At 35.8% G+C, this 22,138-nt stretch overlaps 1 long non-coding RNA gene across 1 annotated transcript; it reads left to right on the forward strand.

Moving 5' to 3' along the window:
* Positions 1 to 15,480: 15,480 nt before the first annotated feature.
* LOC308704862 lies at positions 15,481 to 21,650 on the forward strand. Its single transcript, XR_014031840.1, has 4 exons — positions 15,481 to 15,590; positions 17,374 to 17,449; positions 17,590 to 17,682; positions 21,326 to 21,650. It is a non-coding gene; the product is annotated as an uncharacterized lncRNA (long non-coding RNA).
* The last annotated feature ends 488 nt before the right edge of the window (positions 21,651 to 22,138 follow it).

The raw sequence follows: 22,138 nt of genomic DNA on the forward strand, positions 1-22,138 counted from the left end.
ATACATTGTGTTATTATACATTTATTACAATGTAATAATACATTGTGTTATTATACCTTTATTACAGTATAATAATACATTGTGAAATTATACCTTTATTACAATGTAATAATACATTGTGATATTATACCTTTATGACAATGAAATACATTGTGCTATTATACATTTATCACAGTGTAATAATACATTGTGTAATTATACCTTCATTACAGTGCCATAATACATTGTGGTATTATACCTTTATTACAGTGTATTATACTACAGGGCCGTTGAATACTTGAATCTGATTGGTTGACGAACGTTCTAAGGTGTGCATTATTTTCAGGGAAACGCACAGCTAAAGTAGTTCCAGGCAGGTCTTGACCGCATTACAGTTCCATATCACTTCGCGTAGTTAACGGCAATAACGGAAAATAGGATACAATTCATAACAAGAAAAAGCATTTAGCCGCATGCGCTTGATCTGGAATTTTCAATGTCTAGCTTCACAATCAATGGAAACATGCAGTTTAATTTGAATAAAGTATGTAGTCCTATCTATAATCAATAGAAAATTAAACTGAATAGGCTAAATAAAGGCATAGTCCTGCAGCACAGATTATTATTGCAGATAATATAACAAATAAATAATTATTGATAGGCCTACTTGTTAAAAGGGCTTTGTGTTTCATTTGTTTGGCTAGTCTTTCATCTGTCAATAATAGAAAAAAAAGAATGAATTCGAATTAATTAAAAGGAATTGAATTAATAAATAAATAATAATATTGACGCACATGCTTTTCTGTCTCATTATTGCAACATCTCTCTCTCTAATAACTGCATTAATAACTGGGGACACACTTTAAGGCCGTTTATGAATGTAATTTGATACGTATGACTGATCATGCCCAAACGCGTGTTCAGCGCGTTCAGTCTGTGTTCAAAGTCGGTGTTTAAAATCTGCTGCAGTCGATAAAAACAGTCAGAGAATGTGTCAGCTAGTCGTGTGTGCCCAGCATTAGTCTGCTATCAGTGGCTCAAACCTCCGTTACTAACTCTAAAATGACGTATTGGAATTAGCAACGGAGGCATTGGATTAGATGCGTAAGAAATTAGTCCTACATACAAGAGCGTTTTAATGACAAAAACTTTACAAACGTCTTGAAATACATAATCTGAACAATGTTTCGAGGTGTGGTAACTGTAGTATAAGCGGAATAATTGACTTCAGGCCGTTGAATTATTAGAAAAATAACGCACACCCGAGGTGAACGGCCACTCCGCTTCGCGTCGTGACCGCATTACCACCTCGGGTGTGCATTATTTTTCTAATAATTCAACGGCCTGTCGTCAATTATTCCTTACATAATACATTGTGTTATTATACATTTATTACAATGTAATAATACATTGTGTTATTATACATTTATTACAATGTAATAATACATTGTCTTATAATACCTTTATTACAGTGTAATAATACATTGTGTTATTATACATTTATTACAATGTTATAATACATTGTGTTATACATTTATTACAGTCCCATAATTGTGTGATTCTACCTTTTTACAGTGCCATAATATATTGTGAAATTATACCTTTATTACAGTGTAATAACACATTGTGGTCTTATACCTTTATTACAGTGTAATGATACATTGTCTTATTATACCTTTATTACAGTGTAATAATAAACTGTGTTATTATACCTTTATTACAGTGTAATAATACATTGTCTTATAATACCTTTATTACAGTATAATAATACATTGTGTTATAATACATTTATTACAATGTAATAATACAGTGTGTTATTATACCTTTATTACAGTGTAATAATACATTCTTATTATACATTTATTACAGTCCCATAATACATTATAATACATAATTCTACCTTTATTACAGTGTAATAATACACTGTGCTATTATACCTTTATTACAGTGTAATAATACATTGTGTTATTATACATTCATTACAATGTAATAATACATTGTGAAATTATACATTTATTACAATGTAATAATACATTGTGTTATTATACCTTTATTACAGTATAATAATACATTGTGAAATTATACCTTTATTACAATGTAATAATACATTGTGTAATTATACATTTATCACAATGTAATAATACATTGTGCTATTATACCTTTATGTCAATGTAATTCATTGTGAAATTATACATTTATCACAATATAGTAATACATTGTGTAGTATACCTTTATTACAGTGTAATAATACATTGTGTTATTATACATTTATTACAATGTAATAATACATTGTGTTATTATACATTTATTACAGTATAGTAATACATTGTGTAGTATACCTTTATTACAGTATAATAATACATTGTGTAATTATACCTTTATTACAGTGTAATAATACATTGTGTTATTATACATTTATTACTAGGTAATAATACATTGTGTTATTATACCTTTATTACAGTGTAATAATACATTCTTATTATACATTACAGTCCCATAATACATTGTGTAATTCTACCTTTTTACAATGCCATAATACATTGTGAAATTATACCTTTATTACAGTGTAATAATACACTGTGCTATTATACCTTTATTACAGTGTAATAACACATTGTGGTATTATACCTTTATTACAGTATAATAATACATTGTGTAATTATACCTTTATTACAGTTTAATGATACGTTGTCTTATTATACCTTTATTACAGTGTAATAATACACTGTGTTATTATACCTTTATTACAGTGTAATAATACATTGTCTTATAATACCTTTATTACAGTGTAATAATACATTGTGAAATTATGTTTTTATTACAATAATACACTGTTATTATACCTTGAAATTATACCTTTATTATAATGTAATAATAAATTGTGTTATTATAACTTTATTACAATGTAAAATACATGTGTAATTATACCTTTATTACAGTGTTATTATACCTTTATTACAGTGTAATAATACATTGTGCAAGTATACCTTTATTACAGTGTTTTAAATACATTTATTTCAGTGTAATAATGCATTGTGTAATTATACCTTCGTTACAGTGTAATAATATATTGTGTTATTATTAGTGCTGTCAAAGTTAGCGCGTTAATAACGCGTTAACGCAAAATCATATTAACGGCACAAATTTTTTTAACGGCTGATCAACGCAGCGCATATTTTCTGTTTGACCCGTGGCCCAACCCCTAGTTGAAGAAATGGAGATACACAGTCTTGCCAATTTAGCGACATTGCAGACCCCTTTAGCCATTTTTTCCTTTCAAAAAAGCGGCCAAACCTTATTTAGTTTCTGAGAATCGCCGGTACTGCTCTCCCAGCATGCGCGCGCACCTCTCTCTCTCTGTCTCTCTGCGTCTCGTAGTATCCTTAATTCAGTTAAACACAGATATTATGTTGCTTCTCTAATTTTACATGCAAGTATAGCCGAAATCACAACACAAATATTGTCTTTATCTTATGTGTATTTGATTTCATCAGACGACGGCTCGATTATCAGGATTTTTGTGCAGATTAACGTCTTGGAAGGGAGAGCTGGTTATGTTTATTGGGTTGCATTTCAGTCACTATTTCATATTCATTCCATTGTTTGACAAAAGAAACAGTAAAATATACCAATGAAAACAGTTTTATTCAGAATTTAGCTTCATTAAAATGGGCACAGAGACAGACAAACTAATGTAATAATAAATAATAAATGTTCATTTAGCATTTTCAGAAGAGCTGCCCTGTCATGCAAAAATCTAAGCATGTTTGTGTTAGTAAATTGCTCAGTGCAAAGAAAGAGAATAATTAGAATCTGGTATTTCTTTGTTCTTTCTACATGTGTCTAATAGACATGAACAAGTTCTTTGAACAACATCTATGACCTTTGAAACATGTCTTGTCTTCATGCTCTATGTTGACTATGGTTTCAATAATAAACAAACATTTGCATAAAGCATCCATATTTATCCATGCCCATGTTGATTTAGAGTATTACAAACTTGAAAAGTTTTAATTTAAGGTACATTTAGAACAAATAAAAAATGTGCGATGAATTGCGATCAATCGCGAGTTAACTCATAACAATCATGCGATTAATCGCTATTACATTTTTTTATCGATTGACAGCCCTAGTTATTATACCTTTATTACAATGTAATACATTGTGTAATTATACCTATATTACAGTGCAATATAAATGTGTAATTATACCTTTATTAAAGTGTGATAATACCTTTATTACAGTGAAATTATACATTGATCACCACATTTCTCAACACATTAAGTAATTTTACGATGCGATAAGGGCTCCCCCTCCCTACAAAAGCCAGTTTAACCACTGTCTAAGATATCAATAATCCTTTCACAGGTCTACATCTGCCGTGTGTTTACATTATACACATAAAGTTTGAAGCAAATCGGGTAAAAGTAAGAGCGTGACTTCAAAGCATTTTGAAAGTGACACACTTCCTGCTGCCAGTTGGTGGCGCTATAACTTTGACTCACAATAGTCACATCCATGTGATCGGCCTCTTACAACGAACACACTGCGGAAGTTTCATCAAGATCAGTTAATGTATGCAGAAGTTATAACACACTTCCTGTGTCCCATTATTCGCCATAAATTTGTTTCCTCGCCACGGCCAAACCGTTCGAGATATCAAAAATCTGTTCGCAAGAATTCATCCTCAATGTCTTGACTTTATTCTCACTGAGTTTGGTGGCGATCGGATGAAATCCCTAGGAGGAGTATTTCACATTCCATTGTATGAGTTTTCCAAACAACGTATAATAACCGACTTCCTGTTGGGCTTTTGTAAAATTTAGAGGACGAAAGTTGTTCGGCCCGATGAGATCTATATGTGTACTGAGTTTCATATTATTACATGCAAGCTTGTTTGATTTATGGACCAAGTTTTCGGACCCCATTCCAGGGGGCACTGTCGAACCCCCCTGCCATGCCCCGGTACCAACTTCAGTCCGGCCCTGATGGCTGCAGGTTCTGACGTGTGTGCAAAATTTCAAGAGTTTTTGAGCATGTTAAGGGCCCCAAAAGTGGCAAAAAAATATATAATGAAGAAAAAAAATAACGAAAACAATAGGACCTTCGCCCTTTCAGGGCTTGGGCCCTAAATACCGAGTATTTTTTTTTTCCTACTATGGAAGTCAATGGGGTCCATCAACTGTTTGGTTACAGACATTTTTCAAAATATCTTCTTTTGTGTTCAGCAGAAAAAAGACATTCTTACAGGTTTGAAACAACTTGAGGGTGAGAAAATGATGACAGAATTTTCATTTTTGGATGAACTATCTAGTATGTATACTAGTATGTATTTCCACATACTACAAAGTCTGCATCAATTGCAGAATGTTGTTTCGTTATCAAGAGTTCACAGATGGGATCCATAATTTTAATGACCAACCTGCTGATTTCTTTGCATTTATGCATGATTCTTCGCAATGCTATTCAGGTATGTTACCCATTATAGTACCGGATATTGCTGCTGAAATAAATGATTGAAATTAGAAACATTAAATGTATTGCATTAATTTAACCTTAAGATTCCAATTTGCCTTTAAAATATTTGATTTGTTCTTGTAGAATCACACTGCAGTTAGCAGAGTCCTGAGCCTGCTTGAAGCCACTGAAAATACAAAATTTCCCAGCCATGACACTGTGCTTCATGCTTACATTCACTTAGAAGCACTGACAAACCATGATTACATGTACTCCTGCATCAACTGTGGATAATATACTACCCTAAAGAGGTAATCATGGACCTCCACAAAAAAGGAGTATTTAGTGTGCCTTGTAAGTTACTTCACTGTACAGTACCTAGAAATGATATCTTTATGCTAGTTTTTTTACTATGAATTCCATTTGTGTCTTTTCAGTCAGTGAAATAAAATCTCCCCCTGATTTGGCTATGAGGGACACACCAACATTGTGTCCTTCTGGGAGCTAGTGACACAAGAGATGGTTGGTCGGGGATTTCTTCGAAATAAGTTGTTCTTTTTTATTATTATTATTATTATTATTATTATTATGGTGGATTCATTGTTTTTGTTATTAATAGTTATAGTATTGCTTGTTAACTCGTGTGCTGCACAATGTGGTTGTTAATATGGAGACACTTTATAAATGCAAGGTGGCAGGAATAACCCCTTCGTAGTTCCTCCAAGTTACGATTGTTGGGCTCCATGGATTGGTGTCAACACAAGGAAATCAGAAATGGTGTTGAACACTGAATTTGCACAAATTCAGAAAACCAAGCCTTGTGACATGCTTGATCTTCATCTGAAGAACGACTTGGAGATGAGCTGAAAATGAAGGTGAGATCCTAGATAATACTTTTTAATAAAGTTGTAGTCGATGCTTTTTATTTATGTCAATGATGGTGTAGGTTGAAGCCATACGGAAACTCTGCAAAGAGTGTGGTTTGGAGTCGAAAGGATCCAAGATGGACCTTGTGTCTTAACACATCTCAAGAGAGATGACAAAGTGTTCCAACAAATCTGGGGTGCTTCTGCACTGTAAAAAAAAAGCGTAATTTTACAGGTAATTGTCTGTATTTTTTTACAGAATTTTACCATTTTGTCATTATACAGCAAATATCTGTAAAATAAAAGGTATTTGCTGTAATTTAAAGGTCCACTGTTAAATTTACAGGTAATTGCTTGTATTTTGGTTTTACATCAATTTTACTTTTTTTTAAAGAAACTTGTCTGTATTTTTACAGAGTTATGTGTAATTTTACAGAAATTATAAGTAATATTTTACAGATTTTTTCTGTGAAATTAGAAAACAAAGAAAAGAAGGTATAACTGCGGAAATCTGCATCTATTCAATATGTTTTCCTTACAGATTATTAAGCATGTGGGGGATAAAGTGAGCTTTTTAAAGGTTAAAAAATAGTACCCTACATAGGCTACTGTAGGCCTGTATTTAATTATTTTTATTTCACATTTTATTTTATACTCATTTTGATAATTATTTCATTGTCTTATACTCCCATAATTTCATGTATATTTTATGAATATTTTTCCAAATCTCCGTTGCTGCACATTCAGGGCTTTGTGTGTGTGAGTGCGCGCGCGCGATGACGCAGATTCAAATTCGCCGCCATTACTTTTCCGCTGTTTACTCCCGCCCACAACGGTTAACGTTAGCTGATCCGTCGAGTTTGGGCAAGCGGGAGATTTGAATTCAGTCTACCCTCGTGAAGTGGATTGTGAGATCAACAGTGGTTCAAAGCAATCGTATTCGTCAAGAGCAGCCGTGAGCAGGAGCTCTGTTTTTAGTCAGTCCGTTTGAATTCTTTGGAAATAACGCCCTTTCAGTGAGCCTTGTTCGTCACAGCGAGCGGACATCATGCCAACCGATCACCGGCTGAGGTAAGAGTTCTCATTATACTAACTTAAGTTACATGTGAACGATATTTTATATTACATTGTGTTACGTTTACAGTTTTCAAGCTAACGTTAGCATTCTTAAATGATGTTCTGTCGTAACTGGCGAGAGCTGGAGGGCAAAACACTGAAAATGTAGCATGCATCTTTACATTTTCCATCTGTTTTAAGAAAGATCAGCTGAACCCACATCTCAAAAGACCTAAAACAAGCTTTCGTAGACTTGTTATACAAATCAAATTCTGTTTAATTTTGTATAAAATCTTCCTTAATACGCGATAGTAGGCTATCTGTCAGTAACGTTAAATCAATCTCTTAAATGGCGGGACATTTTGAAATAGGCCTAACGTTACCATGTTTTTTTCTTTTCTTTTTTTTTCTTTGTGGTTAAACCATAGTTAATTTTCGTAAGGGTTAACGTGGCTATCAAGACTGTTAAGAAAACGAGACTAGAATATGAACACCACATGATAAATTGCATATTCTGGCTGCATCTGCTTGTTAACACATAAGTTAGCTATAGAATTCATATATGTGCATATATTAGGCTTATAAAATAAAAGTTGATAGAATGTTTGTGTTCTGATGAAGAAATTAACTTATCTACATTTTGAATGACCTGGGGTCACCATAGTAGCCTTTTTCATAGGATACTTTTGATCATTGGTTATGAAAATTGCATTGATCCAGATGAACAGAAAGTTACACCCCTAACGTTAGGTGTCTCAGCTCATAACTTCACTGTTAGCCTTTCCTGCTCAGCTTCCAGATCATAGACAGTTGAGGTTTTGCATTGTCTCAATGGAACATATTCTTACATGTGTAAATGTAATACTGAGTTGTTAAATTTGATTTTTTTTGTGATTTCAGGTCAAGTGGAAAGCAGAATGATCATGGCAAACCAAGGTATGGGAGAAGTAATTTAAAATATCATAATTGGCGAGTCTTCTGATTCCATATGATTGCTAAAAGTTGCAGAAAATTGAATTTGTTTTATACTGTATTTTCCCATGTGAATATTCATTTGATCCTTGAGGCCACTGTAGCTGCACAAGGTTTGGTTTTACTACAGTAAGACCACGATTGTGTTAGATTCCACCCATCTATTTTTTATTTATTTATTTAATTTTTTTTTTTTTTTGTGTAACTAGGCTTTGTCATTTAGAAACATGACTTTTCCTATCACTTAATGACACATATCTCTACCTTTCATTCCAGCCAGAGGATCTGACGGTTGCTGCTCGCATCTCAGCCTACCTGATGGAAAATTCTTGCTGGATGAATGACCTTCACCTTCAACTCAACCTTGCCAAGGCAGAACTGCTTATTGTTTCAGCCAAACCATGCAATCCTGCTGATTTGCCTCATACAACATCAGAAAGATCCGGCCCTTCCTGTCGGAGCCACACAACTCCTTGTCTAAGCTCTTGTTCTATCCAGACTGGACTATTGTAATGCTCTCCTGGCAGCTCTTCCAGCATCAGTCAAACCTCTGCAACTGATCCAGATGCTGCAGCAAGACCTAAACTCACTGCTTCAGATCTATGTGTCTCCAGAAGCTTGTGTTCTGCAAGTGAACGGCGCCTTGTGGTGCCATCATCCCAAAGAGACACAAAATCACTTTCACTGACCTTTCCCTGGACTGTTCCCTGCTGGTGGAATGACCGGCGCAACTCAACACATTTTCAAGAAACTGCTAAAGATCCATCTTTTCATAAACACTTGACCCAATAATACTACATTTTTGTTTTAATAAAAAAAATAAAAATAAAATTGTGCACTATCTGTGCTACACTAACTGGGACTTGTCACTGCACTTGTTGCTTCTATTGTTCTCTTAATTTTAAGTCACTTTGGATAAAATGTAATTGTAAATGTTTAAATTAAGTTATATCAGAGTATAAAGGTATACAGCAATTGTCTTTTAATGTGGATATTTTTACATGTTCTAAATGATATACTAAGCCTGTATTTCCTATCATTCACGTATCTTGATGTTCAGTGTTTGTTTAATGAGTAATACTGTAAATGTGCAGGTATTCCGTACTTGTACGTTTAGTTAATTTAACAGAAATTGACTGTACATTTGCTATTATTAAGTACTTAATTAGAGATTGGTTAAAGTTGTGAAACGATCTGCAAAAAATAAAACTGTAAATATACAAACTTTGTATTTGAATTTATGTACTTATTACATTTTTATACATAACTTCATAGTTATTTTACACAGAAAAACTATATATTAAAAGATAATTACTGTAAATAGACAGAGCATTATTTTAAAATAACTTTATAAAACCCTAAATTTACAGTTTAACCTTAAAGTTAAATGTTCTTTTTATGTAATTTGACATAATTTATCCGTTTTTCCACGGTTTAATAAGCCATTATCAACAGTAAAGTACTGTAATTTAATTTATTTTGACCGTAAAGTAAATTCTGTATTTTTACGGTTTTTTGCCTGTAATTTTGTGAAATGGTTATTTGCTGTAATTTAACGGAACCCGTCTGGAAACTTTGCTGCCAGAGATTTACCGTTTTTTTACGGGATTTTTTTTTACAGTGTGGTAAGTTATATTATTATATATATTATTATGTATCATTGATTTAATATTGTTGTATTTATTACAATTGATAGAAAGCAATAAAGGGTCCAGTATGCTTGATACAAGCGTTTCCAACATGAGTACATTTTTAACTACAGTTATATTTCTTCTTTTTAGGTGGATGGGCAGTACTTACTTGTCCCTGTGGATTAGTCTACTCAATTAAATTTAACATTAGAGCAGATTCTCCAAGAGACGTTGCTGATTTGCTCTTGTCATGGAAGCACTTCCCTAATGTGTCGATATATGATTTATGAGACTTTACCTTTTAGCCCTCATGAAGGCAGACTTGCAGAGCCAAGCACTGAAAATATTCAGCTGGCTAAAGATAGCAAGTTCACAGTGAATTTGCCCTGGTTAAAAGTCAAACAGGTGCAAAATGATCCCACCTGCCATCCTTTAACTGGTTCTTCTGACCATTATGTTCTGTACGACCGCTTTCACGAGTGTAACACAAAAGACCCAAAAGATGTCCTCAGAAGAGTCGACATAAGCCGCTTTCCAACCAAGTAGTTACAGGAACTTAGTTCTAGGAACTGTTCACTTCTAAACCGTTCTAAGAACTCTCCCCCAAACTCGGTTTTGCTGTTTGCGTTCGCACTGGCCAAGTGGCCATAACTGGTAGGAGGGGTAAGGGAGTGGCGCAAGCACGGTGACTTTTCATGCTTCTGCTGAGTAACTATCCTTTGAAGTAAGTTAGATCAAGTTGTACTGAATGTAAAATGTTTCCAACATATCTGTGAACATAAATGTCGCAGTTTAAAATTAATAATAAGTGTTTTTAACACTTCTGGAGACTTTCGATGACGTGCAAGATTTTCAGGGATGTTGTCAGCAAGCCCAAATTCAGACAAGAGGCCCACATTGTATGGCTGGACAGTAAGTTCTTGAAATCTAAGTTGTGAGTACTGTAAAGGGTATTTGAGAAAATCTGTCTTTCGGTCCATCTATTTCTATCTGTCTGTGCAATCTATCCATCTGTCTGTTCTTCCTATCTATCTGTCTGTTCTTCCTATCTATCTGTCTATCCATCTATCTGTCTGTTCTTCCTATCTATCTGTCTGTCTGTCTATCCATCTATCTCTATCTGCCTATCTGTCATGTCTATCTGTCTGTCTGTGTCTGATAGACTGTATTGCCTTCAAAACTTTCAGCTTGAAAACTACTTTGAACTTTAAACTGAAAACCTTTCAAACTTCAAGCTTTTAAAACTATTTCAAACTTTCAGGCTAGGCTTTCTCTAGCCGACCTAAAGTTTGTCTTGACAAACTTTTTTTTTTTCAACTGTTTATGTAGCTCATAAACAAAGTAAGTCTCTTAGGTACTTTACAGACAAAGCCAATAACACTCAAACATATATTTGTCTAACATCTTCCTATAATATCTTCCTAAAATATTTTAAAAAGAAATTGTATGACTCTGTACTATGTTAATGCCTTTCTTCAAAATGATTCAATATTGTTTGTTCTGTATTTTATATAAATTAGTGCATTTTCCAGACAACATAGGCAAGAGTTCCGGGTGCCCTACTCGTTGACTCAGTGCTTGCACTGCACTGATATATACAAGGACTGCCCACCTATGTAGGAGATGGCAGAAGGGGAGTCCTGCGGGGATTTTATTCTGATAAAGAGGTTGAGGGCTATTGCTCGGTTGATTGTTTTTTCAATGATGGAGGGGAATTTCAAACTGAGTAGATTTGAAGTAAGTGTCTGTGTGTGTGTCTGTCTGTGTGTGTGTGTGTGTGTGTGTGTGTGTGTGTGTGTGTGTGTGTGTGTGTGTGTGTGTGTGTGTGTGTGTGTGTGTGTGTGTGTGTGTGTGTGTGTGTGTGTCTGTGTCTGTGTGTGTGTGTGTGTGTGTGTGTGTCTGTGTCGGTGTGTTCGTCTGTGTGTGTCTGTGATATACAGATATGTATGTGATTATCTCTATGTGTACATATTTCTTTTACATAATTACCTTTGTTTTGAAATAAAAGTTATCAATGTTATGAGTTTGGTTTTTTGAGTTGGCATGCATAATATGGGATACAGAGATTGACAATACACTGTATGTAGTTGGTTTAACTTCAAACTACTTTATTGGAATAAATGTTTTATAATAGCCTATATAATGCACTATTACAGAGAAATTATTAAAATAAGAAATATATAATGTGCCATTAATGTTTACAGTAATTTTGTAATTTACACAGTGAAGTCCAACAGAATAAAACAGAATAATTGTATTAAATAAAATAAAATACTACACAGATATTACATCATGAAATTCCTTATAAGTATACCCAGCAAACACGCGACGTCAGATAGACGTTCAGATCATGTCTGTATAACGTCTGTCAGTTCAGAACCACTTTTGTACATCCTGTGGACGTGCAAAACAGGTTCAAAATTTGAACGTCTGACTAGGACCCCCTATGGACGTTTGTGGACGTGCAAAACAGGTTCAAAATCTGAACGTCTGACTAGGGACTCTTTTGGACGTCTGTGGACGTGCAAAACTGGTTCAAAATCTGAACGTCTGACTAGGACCCCCTATGGACGTCTGTGGACGTGCAAAACTGGTTCAATATCTGAACGTCTGACTAGGGACTCTTTTTGACGTCTGTGGACGTGCAAAACAGGTTCAAAATCTGAACGTCTAACTAGGACCCCCTATGGACGTCTGTGGACGTGCAAAACTGGTTAAATATCTGAACGTCTGCCAAGGGACTCTTTTTGACGTCTGTGGACGTGCAAAACTGGTTCAATATCTGAACGTCTGACTAGGACCCCCTATGGACGTCTGTGGACGTGCAAAACTGGTTAAATATCTGAACGTCTGACTAGGGACTCTTTTGGACGTCTGTGGACGTGCAAAACTGGTTCAAAATCTGAACATCTGACTAGGACCCCCTATGGACGTCTGTGGACGTGCAAAACTGGTTAAATATCTGAACGTCTGAATAGGGACTTTTTTTGACGTCTGTGGATGTGCAAAACTGGTTCGAAATCTGAACGTCTGACTAAGGACCCCCTATGGACGTCTTTGGACGTGCAAAACAGGTTCGAAATTTAAACGTCTGACTAGGTACACTTTTGGACGTCTGTGGACGTGCAAAACTGGTTCAAAATCTGAACGTCTGACTGGGGACTCTTTTGGACGTCTGTGGACGTGCAAAACTGGTTCAAAATCTGAACGTCTGACTAGGGACTCTTTTGGACGTCTGTGGACGTGCAAAACAGGTTCAATATTTAAACGTCTGACTAGGGACTCTTTTTTACGTCTGTGGACGTGCAAAACAGGTTCAATATTTAAACGTCTGACTAGGGACTCTTTTTTACGTCTATGGACGTGCAAAACTGGTTTAATATCTGAACGTCTGACTAGGGACTCTTTTTTACGTCTGTGGACGTGCAAAACTGGTTCAAAATCTGAACGTCTGACTGGGGACTCTTTTTTACGTCTATGGACGTGCAAAACTGGTTTAATATCTGAACGTCTGACTGGGGACTCTTTTTTACGTCTATGGACGTGCAAAACTGGTTTAATATCTAAACGTCTGACTAGGGACTCTTTTGGACGTCTGTGGACGTGCAAAACTGGTTCAAAATCTGAACGTCTGACAGGGACTCTTTTTGACGTCTATGGACGTGCAAAACAGGTTCAAAATCTGAACGTCTGACTAGGGACTCTTTTTTACGTCTATGGACGTGCAAAACTGGTTTAATATCTGAACGTCTGACTAGGGACTCTTTTGGACGTCTGTGGACGTGCAAAACTGGTTCAAAATCTGAACGTCTGACTGGGGACTCTTTTTGACGTCTATGGACGTGCAAAACAGGTTCAAAATCTGAACGTCTGACTAGGGACTCTTTTGGACGTCTGTGGACGTGCAAAACAGGTTCAATATTTAAACGTCTGACTAGGGACTCTTTTTTACGTCTATGGACGTGCAAAACTGGTTTAATATCTGAACGTCTGACTAGGGACTCTTTTTGACGTCTGTGGACGTGCAAAACTGGTTTAATATCTGAACGTCTGACTAGGGACTCTTTTGGATGTCTGTGGACGTGCAAAACTGGTTCAAAATCTGAACATCTGACTATAGGGACTCTTTTTTACGTCTGTGGACGTGCAAAACTGGTTCAAAATTTAAACGTCTGACTGGGGACTCTTTTGGACGTCTGTGGACGTGCAAAACTGGTTCAAAATCTGAACGTCTGACTAGGGAACCCTTTGGACATCTGTGGAAGTGCAAATTTGGTTTAATATCGAACATCTGAATAAGGACCCTTACTGTGGATATGTATGGATGTGCAAGAAAGCCAGGACTCCTTTTGGACAGAAGACTACTTCAGTATCTGAACCAATCTGAAATGTGTCATTGTGAAATGCAAGAAGTTATTTGACAAATAGTCATACGAAATACTGGTAAATAAAAAAATTAAAATAATCACATTATTATGAAAATGGCAAATGATATTGCATAATAAGTTGATATTATGCAATCATTCTAAAATGAATCAATTATTTATTTAATATATGGATTAAGTAATAGAAACTGTGAAATTTTGGCTGTGAATGTGTGTTCAAACTTGCACATTCAGTGCATGCACATTTCCAGCATTAAAAGCAATTCAGTAGAATTACAACCCACTATCAAGTGGTGCAGAGCACGCTTCATGATTCTCTGGATCTTCCACATAGGGTTGAGCCCACAAAGGGCCTAAAATGTTACAGATTTATATAAAAAATGTTGGAGTGGGATCATATGTGTATTTTTGTTTTTGTAAAGACTCCTAATTCAATGTTGATTTAGCACATATATATCATCACAAAATGTCCTGATGTCATTGGAGGACACAGAATCCTGTACTGATGAACAAATATAGCAAATACGTATGTGTGAGATTAGGGTTAGGGTTAGGGTTAGGGTTAGGGTTAGGGTTACCCTAACCCTAGCACAAAATATTTCAATATACAGCAAAGAAGGAAAATCAGAAGCTAAATCGATAATAAAGAAAGAAGTTATGAGAATGTAGCAGGAACAATAGAATAGAGGAAACAAGGGAGGGGAACTATGTTTATAAACCCTTAGGTTGGGGTACGAAGGGGGAAATCATTGCAAGGTTACAGTTAGGGCACACTAGACCAAACAAAACTCTGCATCTAATAGGGAAGCATGATACTGGTTTATGTAATAATTGCAATGTACCTGATCAGCAGAGTATTGTTATGATGTGTAATAAATATGATAGCAGTAGTGAAGAGGAAAATTTAGGGCATGGGAGAGATTTTAAAAGAAATATTAAATAAATCATCAGGCCATAAAATAATGTAATATTTATTTTTAGTTTCTAAGAGCTACCAAGCTGGATAAAATCATTTGTTTTATTTATGTATTTCGTATAATAACATAGCATGTAAGCCAGAGATCACTTATAACCTGAGGGTGGCGGTAATGCACTAAAACAGTTTGCGACCGCCGTTAAAAAATCAAAGAAGAAGAATCGCACGTCACACTGCAAAGTCACCAGGAAAAGTATCCTGCCGATGAAAGAGGCTGCTGACACGTGGAGAGAGACACTGCCTTAATTGGACTAAAACCCTAAAACAGGTGAGTAAACATTTTTAAAAAATTAATTTAATATGTTATTCAGTTGAGAGATGATATCAGATGAATTGGAAGTCACACATGCCCCCTAATACCTTGAAAAACTTCTTAAAACTGCGGCAATTTGCGCGGGCACATTAACCGAACGTCGACAAATGCGCCCGCGCGTTCTGCTGGTTTTTTTTTTTTTTTTTTTTTTTTTTTTCACATAGCAGCAAAATAGACTTAAAATACTCCGTCATTTATGGTCATACAGACTTGGAATATGGAAAAATAAACTGTAAAATGTCTTTTTTATGTGTCCACTTACAATCGAAACAAAACATTATGCTTTTGTGTGCTTTCTGCCTCTCCTTCTCCATGAACTTTTTTTCTGGAGCAGGTCTCTAAACGTAAGCAAAACTCAGCAAATACACACTGGCAAGAGTAATCTTTATAATAATTTAAGTGTTTACTTTTTAATGATCTAATTCAAAACGAAAGAGAATATTCTGTTTATGTAATCTATATAAAAAGAGAGACGTTAGTCGTTCTCATGGCAACTCATTAGCTGCTAATCACCCGCTGAAAGCGCGCGCTATTCAAACGTATATATTTGTTCTAATATGAATCGCGTTTGTATGCGTGAATGAACGGCTCAGATGCTCGTTTACTACAATTACAACATGCTATTTTTACATGAACGTAACGCTATTATAGTTTAGCTTTTCCTTAACTATATTGCAATACTGAGATGAGTAAAAATCTGCTGAAATATGCTCATGAAATATTTTGTTTAAATAAAATGCAATGTTTTAAACGTATGCTATTACACTGCAAATTAAAATGTATACGCCCTATATTAATGTATCATAATATATGTTTGAGACGAAATATGAATGTTTTTAGACAATACTAATGAATCCTTAACTTTGAAATACGTATGATAAAATGTATGCTTTTTACAAAGGAAAAAATACACTTGGAATAGTTAAAATTGTAATTGTTGTTGACTTTCATATTATTGTGTTTCATTAGTCACAAATTTGGGGAGAGGATAAATATTCCAAACCTGTCTGAAAATACAATATGATGATTAACTGCACAATTACTAGAAATGTTTACATTTGATATTATAAAATTTGCTTGCATAAAAATTTGTTTAACTTTAAACCAATTCTGTAGAATGGCCCATATATCCTATTTGAACAGGATTTGTTTCCAGGTATGACTGTGGGCTTTTGACTTTCATTTATATTAGTATTATTTTGTTAACTATATGCTAAATAAATTAAAAGCAATATACTGTGTCTGTGTGTGTGTATACATTTCTTGTCAGCCGTCTTCTTAGGTGTGTCTTCTTAGCTACAATGAAGTTTTAAGAGTTTTTATCCAGTCATCAATGGCTTATTGATCATTATAGGTATTATCAATAATTAAGTTGTTGTTGTTGCTAGTTTGAGTCGAGAAATACACATTTCAGCATTATCATCACTAATCTGTGTGTGCATTTTCCTTGAGAACCAAGCAAGTTGACTCATGAAACCATTTGTTTATTATATCGTGATTGCATATCTCAATCACAATATTGACCTCAATAATTCCAATGACAATGACATTTTCCCCAAATCGTGCAGCCCTTGCCAGAAGTATATAGCCTAGATATATTTACACTGTCCGCTCAGTACAACAGAGGCAGGAGCTCTGCACTGGGGTTGCTCGAGTTATATGGGCACACAACTTGCTACAAGAGCTATATCCACTATTACGAACAATAAAGTAATATTTGACAAATTTTGTCTTTCAGATTATGAAAATGTTCAAAGGCCAATCTCAAGATACTCTGGGAGGTCTTTCTCAGAGCAAATGGTCACTTCTAAGAGGTTTGTTTAATCGATTCCAGAAAACAACAGTGTCCCATGCCCCCATTTCTTTAATCCACTCTTGGCACTCTCACCCATGCTACAGTTCCTGTAGATTACCACACACATGTAATTTCTAAATGGTGAATTTGTTTCTTCAGGCTCTTTACCAACCAGCTGATGGCAAAATTCAATATGAAGGGGAAGGTGAAGAAGCAGAAACTGCCTCTGGAGACGACTAAAACTTTTGAAAGGTAAAGGTACACAGACATATTTTGTTGTGTATTTGATGGTTAAATGCGCACACAAAGCCTAAAGTATAATTTCCTTGTCTAGTTGCGGTCGGTTTCGGTGCGCACACACATAAGCCACCTTGAAGTTGGAAACAGCGTCCCTTGCTCGAAGTTATTGTCCATTATTACATGGCTTGGTTGAACTCTAATGTAGAAACTAAGCGGTGTGTTATTTCTTGATAACACAACTCTGCTAAGTATAACACACCGTTGCCATGAAAAACAGGTTTGCTATAGACGCAGGATTCTAACCGTAGAGACGTAACGGAGTATTTTCTTTAGCAGAAGCAATACAATCCTTTTTAAATGAATAAACTCCTTTTTAAATCAATTTTTTATGTCAAATTATTATGACCGCCGCTAGCGTAGCTAGCGAAAGCGGTCATATAGGGATTGTCAAAGTGTTTTTTTTTGTTTTTTTTTGTCACCTTACTGAATTTTTCGTCAACGATACCAGGGACACCGAAGCACCGGGGAACATGAAATTTGGTGGGCATGTAGCCCCACTAGACTTCTAAGTCTAGTGAAAAATTTCGTTTGGTCCCCGGGGGCCACTCCTCCCCCCGCGCTGGGCCCCCCCCAAACCCAAAAAAATGCAGTTTTTCCTAAATAACTACCTGAACCGTGGCACCGAGGATGAAGACATTTTTATGGTATGTTGCTCTTAAGGGCCCACATCAACCTAGCCCATAATCACTCATTTGTGATTTGCGCCCCTCCCATAAAAAATGAAAATGCAATATTATTCTGCTTTAATCGCCCCTATCTTCAGTGGAGATGTTCAGAACTGCACCATATTTCATGTGTATGATTAACTTGACATCCTCTGGGGGTATCCTCTGCTAAGTTTTGTAGAATTTCATCCATGGGGGGGTATAAAATAAATTCATTTATGTGCACATTTAGTGACTGTACACTCATCGGCCTGTAGATGGTGCTGTTGAGCGAAGGGTTGCTGGTTTAGGATGATACTGTCACACACACACATGCAGGAATACAAACAAACGCAAGCATGCACACACACTGACATCCACACGCACAGACACCCACCCATACACACACATACAAATCCACATGCACAGATACACACACACAAACACACACGCGCACACATGTACACACACATACATACACGCGCACACACACACACACACAGACACACACACACACACACACACACACACACACACACACACACAGACAGACATGCACATACTATTACTTTTTTTGGTATATACATAAACACGCAATACAGCCAAATTACTCCACGTCATTTATTTTTGTGGAAAGCCAGTGCAGGCCTGAGCGGCGGTCATATTTTGTACCGCGATGCGGTACATCTAGTTAATTTATTTGGTGGGTAGCCATGTAATAAGCGGGATAATGTAGAGCGATGCGGTTGTTATAGCGAATACAACCCCTTCAGGCAGATTCAAGACCCCTCCGCATCAGCCTGCGGGGTTGTATTCGCTATAACATCTGCCTTGCTTTACATTATCCCTTACTTAAATAGCTCTTTTTTATTATCAAACAAGTAACCGCAATGCAACAGTAGAGACTGCATTTTACAACAACTCTCTTCTGCATTGCAAATTTAAAAAATGCATCATAGACAGATGATTTAATATTATCTCGTATAGAAACGGCTGGCAAAGATAGAATTTGCAAGATAACATCTATTTATCATTAATAAATAGTAAGTGCATTTTCTCAATTTCTCCAGTACTGACAGCAGAACTGATAACGTTGGAGCTGGATACTTCACTGGATTACCTCTTTCTAAACTCATCTACAAGTAATCTAGTATTTGCTAAAATGGAAGTTATAGTATCCAAAAGCATTACATTTGGGCTGTGCTTGAGAAATTTTATTATATGCAGTCTCTCTCAATTCATGATTGCTATCTTAAATATCTTGTCACCCAAGGCCACTGTCTATTGCAGTCTTACACCTTCCTAACATACAGCGACGCCAGGCGCGCAGATGGCACTGGGGACGGGGGGGACATGACCCCCCCAGATTCATAGTGACCCGATCCGTCCCCCGCCCTCACTATCCCTACGAAACGCGACAAAAATCGGTAAAACAGGGGATTAATCAGTGTTTTCGCTATACATTATGTGTATACACTATAGCCTACATAAACGTGTTTTTGCCAAACGGATTTAAATCCGATCTTCAATTCCCGCGCTTGGTCCCGCGTCTGTGACTTACTTTCACTTTGATTTGCGATAGTTTGCTTGATGAATATGTTCAGCTTCTCGTCTGCGGCGATGCTGTTCCAGTAGCGTCGCCATATCCGGCTATAACATTACATATAGCCTATAACACGCTCTCACACGTTAATTTTTTAGCATTTTTGGAAGGAGTAAAATTTACATATATGGTTTCAACAACCAGATGCATTTACACTTGTTCAGTTTCGTCTGGGATGCGGACCAGACCTCCTCCTGAAGTGGTTTGAGCGATCGGATTCAAATCTGTCTCGAATGCGTTTCGGAGGGCATTTACACCTGGTCTTTTCACGATCGGATAGCTATCCCATCACAGAAAGCGCATGAAGTGGCCAGGTGTAAACAGCCCCTATTTCTGAGCTGAGCCGGTGATTTTCTGAACTGAAAAAAATTGACTGTATAAATGTCATATAAAGGCGATGAAGAGACAAAAAAAATCACCTCGTTTTTTCAAAAACCAAACAATTAGTATTATTATTATTTGCACATAGGTTCTTTGCTTTTTTGTTCATAATGATAGACTTTGTATGCTGAGATAAGCAAATGTTAAAAAAAAACATACTTTGCTAAAGACATGAAGTTTTGGTGGGTGATTGGCAAACTAGTCAAATAACAGTCTGATCATGCATTGCTAGTGGTGATCAGGTAGGCTTTTGTTTACCTTTGGTCATTGTTGTTTATCCATGATTTCAAATAACAATCCCCCAATGGCTTTTTAATGCAAATCATTAGCCCAAATTATGCAAAGTTACTACTTGAGCACTAGTTAAAGCCCAAATTACGAAAATAACGAATTGAGTTTAAATCATTTGCTGACAGCTTGGTCCCCCCCAGTTAAAAAATTCTATCTGCGCCCCTGAGCGACGCGAGTTTACAGAACCCATTTTCAGTCATTTGTTTGCTGCCATATACCACACCAGTCACCATTTGTCACTGTAGTATTGCCACTTCAAGGATTAGTTCACCTCAAAATGAAAATTTCCTGATAATTTACTCACCCCAATGCCATCCAAGATATTCATGTCTTTCTTTCTTCAGAGGAAAAGAAATTAAGTTTTTGAGGAAAACATTCCAGGATTTTTCTCCACACAATGGACTTCAACGGTAACCAAATTGTTGAAGTCCAAATTAATGCAGTTTCACGCTGGACGTAGGCAGAAGTACCGCCCCGTTGTTTACAAAGTGAACTTGCGAAGACTAATACAAACCATTTTAAATAAACTGACAAAAATCCATAAATATGTCATTCAACATACAATAAATTTGAACAATCCTCCTCCACGCTTGTAAACAATGAGCCGGTATAAAAATATTGTATGTTAACTTGCAATGTTACTTATGGATTTTTTGTTTTTGTTCAACTCTTGCAGCTGCAGTCATAAAATGGGATAAAGAAGCTACAGAGGCTACAATCAAGCATCATGCAGCAGAACATCTTAAACGTGCCGTGGAGGGCATACAGGGGTGGAAATAATGAGGAATTTTACATGAGTACTGTAAGGCGCGTGTGTTTATTTCTAGTTTAGGGGACTTTGTCTCTCTCCCCCTTTCCAACCACCCACCCCCAATCTTGGTCTGGAGTAATTTGTTTTTTGTTCACTTGGCAGTTCAGTGTAACCATTAGAGTTGTTTTATTTATCAGCCTGTTCATAATTTGCTGAAAACCTCATTAAAGATGGAAAAAAATTGTCATTTCAAACTATTTTTGCTTTTTTTTTATCAATAATCAGATGTCACTTATTTCCAATTGCAAAAATATAAGGCTACTAAAACGTATTTGCATGTTTTAGACAGGTGCATCAAAGGGATAGGTATTAATTTATTATTTACAATTTTAAAGCAGTAGTTCTGCACACTGCTTTTACTATGACTAGAATGAGTTTTATTGAATACCATGTTGTCATCCAACCTTGGAACAAAAGCCTGTTTGATGACCAAAACATGGTTTAATAAAGCTAATAGTAAAGCTAATTTCGTTTGTGCATCTTAAAATTTTTTATGAATGTTCTTTAGACGTCTGTAAGTGACGTTGAAATGACGTTGTGAAAACTTTCATTTACAATATTGTAAAGATGTCACTTGGACATCAAAAATCAACATTTAAAAGAGATGTCTAATGAACGTTCACTATGTACTTCAATAGTGAACGCTAAAAAGACGTCTAAAAAAGACGTCATAAAAAC

This window comes from Scardinius erythrophthalmus, assembly GCF_964197995.2.
Source record: "Scardinius erythrophthalmus genome assembly, chromosome: 16".
Taxonomy (NCBI): domain Eukaryota; kingdom Metazoa; phylum Chordata; class Actinopteri; order Cypriniformes; family Leuciscidae; genus Scardinius; species Scardinius erythrophthalmus.